The 8636-nt window shown below is 39.9% G+C and overlaps 1 long non-coding RNA gene across 1 annotated transcript; it reads left to right on the top strand.

The window, feature by feature from the left end:
* The first annotated feature begins 639 nt into the window (after window positions 1–639).
* On the top strand, window positions 640–8296 carry LOC117523565. The gene is made up of 3 exons (XR_004564542.1): window positions 640–720; window positions 1900–1904; window positions 8287–8296. It is a non-coding gene; the product is annotated as an uncharacterized LOC117523565 (long non-coding RNA).
* The last annotated feature ends 340 nt before the right edge of the window (window positions 8297–8636 follow it).

Below are 8636 nucleotides of genomic sequence, written 5' to 3'. Positions count from 1 at the left end.
CGGATGGCTTCACAAATTTGATAAAGCAGATGGTCATTTTTTTAAAATGCAAATTAGGGGTGAAGGGGTAAAGATGCAGCTTGCCAACAACAATATTTGAATTCAGCAGGTCAGAATACATAGAAAAGGATGTTTAGTTTGCTTTTCTAATACATATACAAGCAAAATTGTGGAAATATTTGAACTCGGCAGGTAAAAATGCATTGGAATTAGTCTGTTGTCTGCTTTTAACAGAAAATGCTTTATACAACTTTATACAAGCTTCTTTTCTGAAAATGGAACCTTACTATTGTGCTGTCTCGCACACATTTGACCTTCAAATTAACATTTGTTATTCAAATTATTATTCATCTTAAAACTGCAAAATTAGCCATAGTGTGTTTTTTGCACTGCAACAGATTGATAGATTCAATTAATCATCAACTATTTAGCTAATCAATTAATGACTTTGAGTATTTTATGTGAAATCTCTGAATTCAGCTTCTTATTTTTTTAATCATCTCGACAGTAAATAGAATTTCTTTGGGTTGCAGGTCAAATTTGAGGATGTGAGGAGGCGTGGTTGGGGGGGGGGGGAGTTGTTATTTCTGTTACATATGTCACAGAGGTGTTAAACAAGCTGTGTCAGTCATAAATTTTTCTTAAAGGACATGTTGCACCAAAATCATAACTTAGATTTAGGTTGTTAGTGATCATCCGATGATCCACCGGGATTACTTTGTGCACTTCCATGACTGGCTTCAAAGTATACGGTATTTGCAACAAATAGCTACGGAGACGTCCAAAAGCAAAGTACTCATGAGTACTCGGGTGTTTCTGACAAGTGATGTCGCAACTAGAAGCGTCCCAGCATGCACTTCAATGGAATGGAGCTGATCATTTTTAAACTTGCCCACTAAATATTAAATTCTAGATGGAAAAACTCCATGAATCAAGCATTTTTAGACTGTTTTAAACCTGTAAGAGCTCTGTGTGGATTTTAATTAGCTGAACCAGTGTTTTGTGCATGAAAATCAGTTCACGCACAAAACTTCCACATTTGAAAAATAACAGTGACAGTTATTAAAGCAAGTCTCTTTGATATGAGAAATATTTAACATGCATTTTACCTACTTGTGTTGCTAAGCCGGAGGAAACATTAATGAAGTGCTTTTATTCCTCGTATTGGAGAACAACACGAATCCATGCACTGTGGATGAGCTGATAGTGTCCTTGGCACTGTTTAAATAAAGAAACAAAAAAACTGCTGATCTGGTGTCCAAACAAGTTATTACTCTCAAAAACACTCTTTATGGCCCCTTCACACATAACACAATGTTGGGTGAAAGAAGCAGGAACCGGCCAAAAAAACCGCAAACAAAAAACCAAAATGAGGAATCACGAAACATTCCATCTGCTGTCAGGAGGGACACACGGTTGGACAAGCATGAACGGTACGTGGCGATGGTTTTGTGCACATGCATGCACGTGTATGAACACAGTGCGAGCACCTGGAACATGTGACACCACATCGCGCCGCTGCTGTTGGGGAAAAAAAAGACACACCCTAAAAAAAACACAGCAATTTCTAATTCTCTTATTGAGCGGACAATACAAGTATCATCCTTCTGTTCCTCTGTATATGACCCATGGTCATAGACATCAAGTCATAACATGACATGAATGAAGCCATGCATTCTTATCATGTCCGCATCTGCTGGTGTCGTGTGTCCAGTCGGCCCTGCAAGTTCAGTGAGCAGCGCGCCAAAGGACACCGCGTCATGTGGACCATAGCTGACGTGGGTGATGTGACAGTCAGATCTCCAGCTGAATGTACACGTGATCAGATTGTTCTTTTCACATGGCACAGCCTGCATGATGATGCACGGGCTGATGTGGTTACTCCAGCCTGCTGCAAAGGTGACGTGTTTTTATGTATTTTTTTCTGCTCTTCTCCCTTTATATAACAGCTTTTGGGCATATACTGTGGCATTTTGTGATTGCCTTTCATTGCTATGCTGATGATACAAAATTGTACATAAAATCTTTAGATTACCTTGCATCAGTAATAAGCCGGATGTCTAGTAACTTCCTACTTTTAAATTCTGATAAGACTGAAATGATGGTTCTTGGTCCGGCGAGTCATCGGCATCAATTTGACCGGCGAGCACTTGGCCTGGGTTTGTGTGTCATACATCATATGGACAAGGTGAGGAACCTTGGGGTAGTTTTTGATCCTACGTTGTCTTTTGACCTCCACATTAGAGATATTACGAGGACTGCTTTCTTCCATCTGCGAAATATAGCAAAGAGTCATCCTATCCAGTCTATGGCTGATGCTGAGACCCTGATTCATGCATTTGTGTCTTCTAGATTGGATTATCACTCAGAAGGCCAAGGTCTGGTCAAATGACCAATCTACCTCTAAAGTCCACGGATAGTCAAATGACTCCACGATCCCCTGTGGAGAGCTACTTCTGTTATGTAAACAAGGAAGTCTCAGAACACCTCAGGGGAGGGGCTGACTTGGCTAGCCACATTCTTGTGTTTGCATATTTGCTGTCTGTGTGCCAGCTTAGCTGAAAGGGCTGCTGATTGGTGCTTAGGTGGATAAATAACTTTACCCTGGGGGAGAGATGAAATTTTGTTTTCTGAATTGTATTGAAATGTACCAAAAAACACACCAAAAGAAAACTTCCTGGGGGAGAGATGAAATTTTGTTTTCTGGATTTTATTGAAATGTACAAAATGTACCAAAAAACACACCAGAAAACCAAAATATATACAATAGGTACAGGTTACAGTCACTCACAATGACTAACAGTCCCCACACTGTTATTATGTCATTATGTCCACATGATGACAGCAAGCAGACACATATGCGTCACAGTGGGCAGTTGTTAGTCCATGTCTATCCAAACACAGTACATGTTGTCCAGCTGGGACATCCAGAATGACAGATCTTTCAGTCGCTGTGGTGCACAAATAGTTGTAGCAATAGGTGTACTAGGCAGCTGTAATTTTACACGTTTTGCACACAAGTCCTGCTTCATACGCAGCCCTTTCAGCTAAGCAGGACTTGTGACTCCAAGATCCCCTGTGGAGAGCTACTTCTGTTATGTAAACAAGGAAGTCTCAGAACACACAGACAGCAAATATGCAAACACAAGAATGTGGCTAGCCAAGTCAGCTAGCCAGGGTCATTTGACTCTCCATGGGCTTTATGCAAACACAAGAATGTGGCTAGCCAAGTCAGCTAGCCAGGGTCATTTGACTCTCCGTGGGCTTTACAGGTAGAAGAGAAAAGCTTGGACCTCCATGTGTTATTGCAGTGTTTTATTTTCTGGGTTGCCGCAGTCCAGAATCAGGGGTCTTCAATTGGTTTAAAATGCTGCTGCCAGACTTATGACCACATTACAAAATTTGACCACATTACATTACATTATTTTGGCATCTCTTCACTGGCTTCCTGTCTCTGCAAGATCAGATTTTAAGGTCCTGCTACTGGCCTATAAAACTGTTCATGGACTGACACTGTCCTATTTGGCTGATCTACTTAAACCCTACGTACCTGCCCGGGCTTTGCGTTCACAGGACACAGGCTTACTTTGTGTCCCTAGGGTGAATAAAAAGTCTGTGGGAAATGGAGCCTTCTCTTATCATGCCACGGTCCTGTGGAATGCTCTCCCTATGTTAGTGGGGCAGTCAGACTCTGAGACTTTTAATTCACGATTGAAGACGCATTTGTTTCTATTTTATATGATTAGCATAATGTTTTACTATGCTTTTTATTCTTTTTACTTCTATTTACTTTTTTATTATGCTTTTAATCTTTTAATTATGCTTTTTGATTTTTTGGTTTAATTTGTTGTTTTCTGTGAAGTGCCTTGAGGCGATGCTGTCGTGATTTGGCGCTGTATAAGTTCAGTAAGTTCAATAAAATAAAATGATTTATTTCCACGTGAGGACAGCATGCCCACGCACGTGCCTCATGGTGGAGTGTTGTAAGGTGATGTCCTTCATAACACGTATGTGTTCTCCAGCTGTGACTTGTGGGTCCACAGATCCCAACAGCAGCAGCTGGCACAGACACACCCACCTTATCGAACAAACTCAGCTCAAAGACAAAAGTCTCACTCTGTGTTCCTTTATGTGATTATTTATTTTATATATTTGTTATCCAATTATGTATGTAGTTATTGTTGTATGTATTTATTTAATTGTCTGGTTCTCTATGTTTATAATTTAACACGTCGTGTGCGCTGAGCCCCTGTCAGCTGGAACTGACGAGGTCATGAGAGCCCGCCCACACGTGCATTATGTGGAGTGTTGTTCATGGTGTTGATGGCACAAATATGTCCTCCAGCTGAGTTGAGAGTACACAGCAGTCAGCTGTTCCAGCTGGACATTATAGATACACACTGCGATGGACAGCGATCGCACTGCACAGCCACCTCAGCTGCACTTGACAGTGGTGGAACATGGCATGGGGGGGGGGGGGGGGATGATGACACACTCCTCACAACATCTGTGTTGTGGGGGGTGGGAGGGGTGGAGGATAACGTGTTTTGCTTGGTAACGGCACAGAAAACCTGAGGTCTATTTTGATCCCCATTCTATTTCTCAAAAGCTGTACCTGTTAATTCCTGTTTTCACCAGATGTCGATCTGATTCCTGTTTGCAACAAGATGCTTCAGCTATTAAAACCTTTTTATTGTTATTTTTTGGAAGCAGTGTTACAAGATCGGGCAAAACAAAATAAGCATCCATAACTTCAAAAACAAGTGCAATATTACCATAAGCTGTTACAACCTCAATGATACATTAAATCTACATCCTTTAAAACAGGCTTAAAATCTACAACCCTGGAAAAGAAGAAAAAGAAACCTGATGTTGCATATTATAACTAAATTTGGCAACGTTGATATGTAGCAGCATTTTTTAAAAAAAAGCTACACAGACTACTGGTAGTCTGTGAACAACCCCAAGTTGTCTGTGAGTATACAGGTAAAATAAATAAATAAATAAATAAAATCCTGTTTTTAATTAATATCATATTCTGAAATCTGATTTGCAAGTTACTTAAAAAGACTTAAAAAAGAGTTTTAATAGATAAAGCATACAGTAGTGTTCAGAATAATAGTAGTGCTATGTGACTAAAAACATTAATCCAGGTTTTGAGTATATTTCTTATTGTTACATGGGAAACAAGGTACCAGTAGTAGCATTATTTATTTATTATTTCCATTAATTTGTAATTAAATAAAAAAAATAAATAAATACAAAAACACTGTATTTATTTATTTGGATATGTGGGGAGTTACGAGATCCATGAGATTATTTATTTTTAATTTGTTTAGATGGTCCCTAGTTGAAAACGTTTGAGAATCACTGATGTAGAGGAATGCATGAACAGCTCTGTCTTTCATAAGTCAATAGATTTCTGTGTTGCCTAGAGGCAACTGAGAAAGTCAGGGAATGTCACATGTGCTATAAGATGTTCACTCAAAGGAATTACAAAAGTGATTCATGCAAACAAACAAACAACAACAACAAAAAACCAACCTGACACTTAATTTCCCAATACATGCAAGGTTGCAATCTAAGGTCTTGCCGCTGTAAACTACATAAACTACATACTTTAACTCGAGTGTGAGAGAAGTGTTGTATTTTCTGACTGAATGCAAACTTCAGCACAGTGATGAATGCTGCAGTGAAGTCAAGGTGCTGACCCTAAGCTGGTGTGTGTGTGTGTGTGTGTGTAAGATCTTCATGACAGTTAGTTGAAGATGCTGTTTCACAGTGTGAATTTTTGATGGGGGTGATTGATGCGAGGCAGTGTTTAGCTTGGCATTGCTGATGCGTTTCACGGCTCTGGTTGTCGGCGGATGGACAGTGCGGTAATGTGAGCGCAGTGCTGCTGACTCATCGGCACACTGATGTCGTGACTTCAGCTGTGAGGATCAGCGGCTCTAATGCAACAATCCAAGTATTTATAAGGCACAGGTAAAGTGCTTTCCCAACTTCATGTTGAATTTGGCTTGGTGTTTTTTTTGCAGCAGCAGCTTTGGGAGACGGCCAAGTGAACGTCCTCCATATACCCATTAAGCCTCACTGCACCATAAAAGCCAAAGCTATAATTCACAATATGCCTGCAATTGCAGTCCTGACAGTGCCTGTCCTACTGAATCAGCTCTGAGATGAACGAGAAGTCTGGAGATGTCACCACCATAATAAACAGGGCTTTGGCCCATAGCCCTTTCCTTTTCTCGAGTCTGCGGCCCTTGAGCAGGGTCCTGCCTAGTCCCCGTCTAACTCACACCACTCCTATTGATCCAACAGGGATTGATGTTCTCCGAGGATTGATTTAGTGTCCCCGCAGCCTTTGCCTTCCTAAGAGGTCGGACTGAGTAAAATACGCTGATGCTGTGTGTCGCGGATCCAGTTGTCCTGCTTTTTCTCTTCCTTACCTTCATTTTTCTTTGAAAACTATCTTGTGTCTTAGTGTAAAAATGACTTTGTAGCATGAGAAAAGTGACAGCCAGGTGTGCATTGAAGAGGAAAAGACCTGTGAGCATTAATCCTGTCTGTCTTAACAATAAATAAATAAAAATTTAAAATGTGGAATGTGCAGAGTAATAAAAGATAATGAATTCCACGCTGATATTCATCATCAGTGATTTGTTTAAAATTAGCAAACCTTATTGGACTTAAACAAAATAAGTTTGGAGTTAACTGGAGTTATATTCACTTATTTTTGATAGCAAAAACTTAATTTTTTTTTTTTTTTTTTTTTTAAGTTCTGTCAAATTTTTCAGGCTTCTAGTGTAGTAGGTGAGATGAAATGTTAACCGTACTCAGTGATGTCATCGGAGCTTTAGTAATGTGAGTTTCTCTAAGGAACAGCCTGTTTGATTCAGTCATTCCAGCGATACCCAACGAGCCTCTGGAGACATGCCACCTTAGATCACTGGTTAGTGTCCAAGACTCACACAATACCCACACAATAAGACAGGAAGTTACTCCAGTTAACCTACTTAAATAAAGTGTTTAGATGTATTTTTGTGGTGACTGACTGCAGATCGAGTCCAGTGCCCACACCTGCTGTGCAGAATCTGGTGTCAGATGACGTCAACGGGGATTTTGTCGTGAATAATGCACCGTGTCAGGGCGCGGTGCCTGTCTGTTTACACTCTGTGTCTTCAGCAATCATCCATCTCACTAATTGTATATATTTGCAATATTTTGCGACATACAGAAGTAATGACATTCCAAACAAAGACCTTCTGTACTTTCTGACCTATTGTCTTGCTGACATAAGTGAGGTTTTGGGGGAACAGTCAGGGAGAGAAGCGTGAGGCAGAGCGATGACTTCTCCCAATCATCGCTTTTGTCATGGGAGCAGTGGGGGGGGGGGGGGGGGGGGGTCTGTTAACGTGCCTCATATCATTCATAACAGTAATACCGGCATCCCTTTCTGCTAAATAGCATAATTTGTCAGGGGAAAGGCCTAGGACTGACAGTGTCACGAGATAAGCACCGGAATTATACTCAAAGTACACACAAACACACAAAATGTTACTATACCTGTGAAGGTCATTTGTCACTCGGGGAAATATTTAATCACAACCACAGCCCTTCACATTTTGAATTACCTGTATTGTAATCCCAAATCTCATCCTGGTATCAGCCCTCAAGTATGCTGTAATATTAATCTGTCAGTAATTATGCACAGCCTTCCTGATTCAGAAAATGAGGAAATAAAGCCCGTTGCAATTGCAGGCTGCAAAATTGTGTGTCTTATGATTATACAGCAGGTTAATGAAGATAAATGAATTTGAACGCAGCCTCATGAGATGAAAGCTTTTGAACATGCCCACAACAGTACTGTGTGCAGTACTACACACTAACATTTGCAGTGATAAGACTTTTCCACAAATCTAAAATGTATCTGCGGACACCTAAAATTGTCTTCTGCTGAAGAGTGTGTCATGAATTTTATGGGATTATGGATGTATATTATATTTCCAAACAAGATTTTAAAGAGGTCAGTGAACTGCGAGTCACTGAATGCAAAGAGCTGACTGCTGTGGTTCACCGCCCGATCTGGACCGTTTCAGAAAGCTGCAATGAAATCACCACCCCTTGCTCAACAAACTAATAGTCTGCATTGTATTTTAATTTTAGTTTGCAATTTAGCCTGGCATCAAAATAACTGTGCAGCCAATTCAACATTCAAGCAGAAATGATTTCAGTTTAAATTACTTAATCAAATTAATAACAAAATCATTTGAAATAATAACAAAGCTATCTCTAAAAATACAACCCAAATTCCAATGAAGTTGGAACATTGTGTGAAATGTAAATAAAAACAGAATACAATGTTGTGCAAATCCTCTTCAACCTATATTCAATTGAATACACCACAATTTAATGTTCAAACTGATGAACTTTATTGTTTTTGTGCTAATATATGGTCATTTTGAAATGGATGCCTGGAACACATTTCAAAAAAGCTGGGACAGTGGTATGTTTACCACTGTGTTACATCACCTTTCCTTCTAACAACACTCAATAACCGTTTGGGAACTGAGGACACTAATTGTATATGTCATGATTGTGTATAAAAGGAGCATCCCCAAAAGTCTCAGCCATTC

The sequence above is a fragment of the Thalassophryne amazonica genome, chromosome 13 (assembly GCF_902500255.1).
Source record: "Thalassophryne amazonica chromosome 13, fThaAma1.1, whole genome shotgun sequence".
NCBI lineage: Eukaryota > Metazoa > Chordata > Actinopteri > Batrachoidiformes > Batrachoididae > Thalassophryne > Thalassophryne amazonica.
Note: the sequence above shows the minus strand (reverse complement) of the source record. Positions and strands in the feature narration are given on the sequence as shown.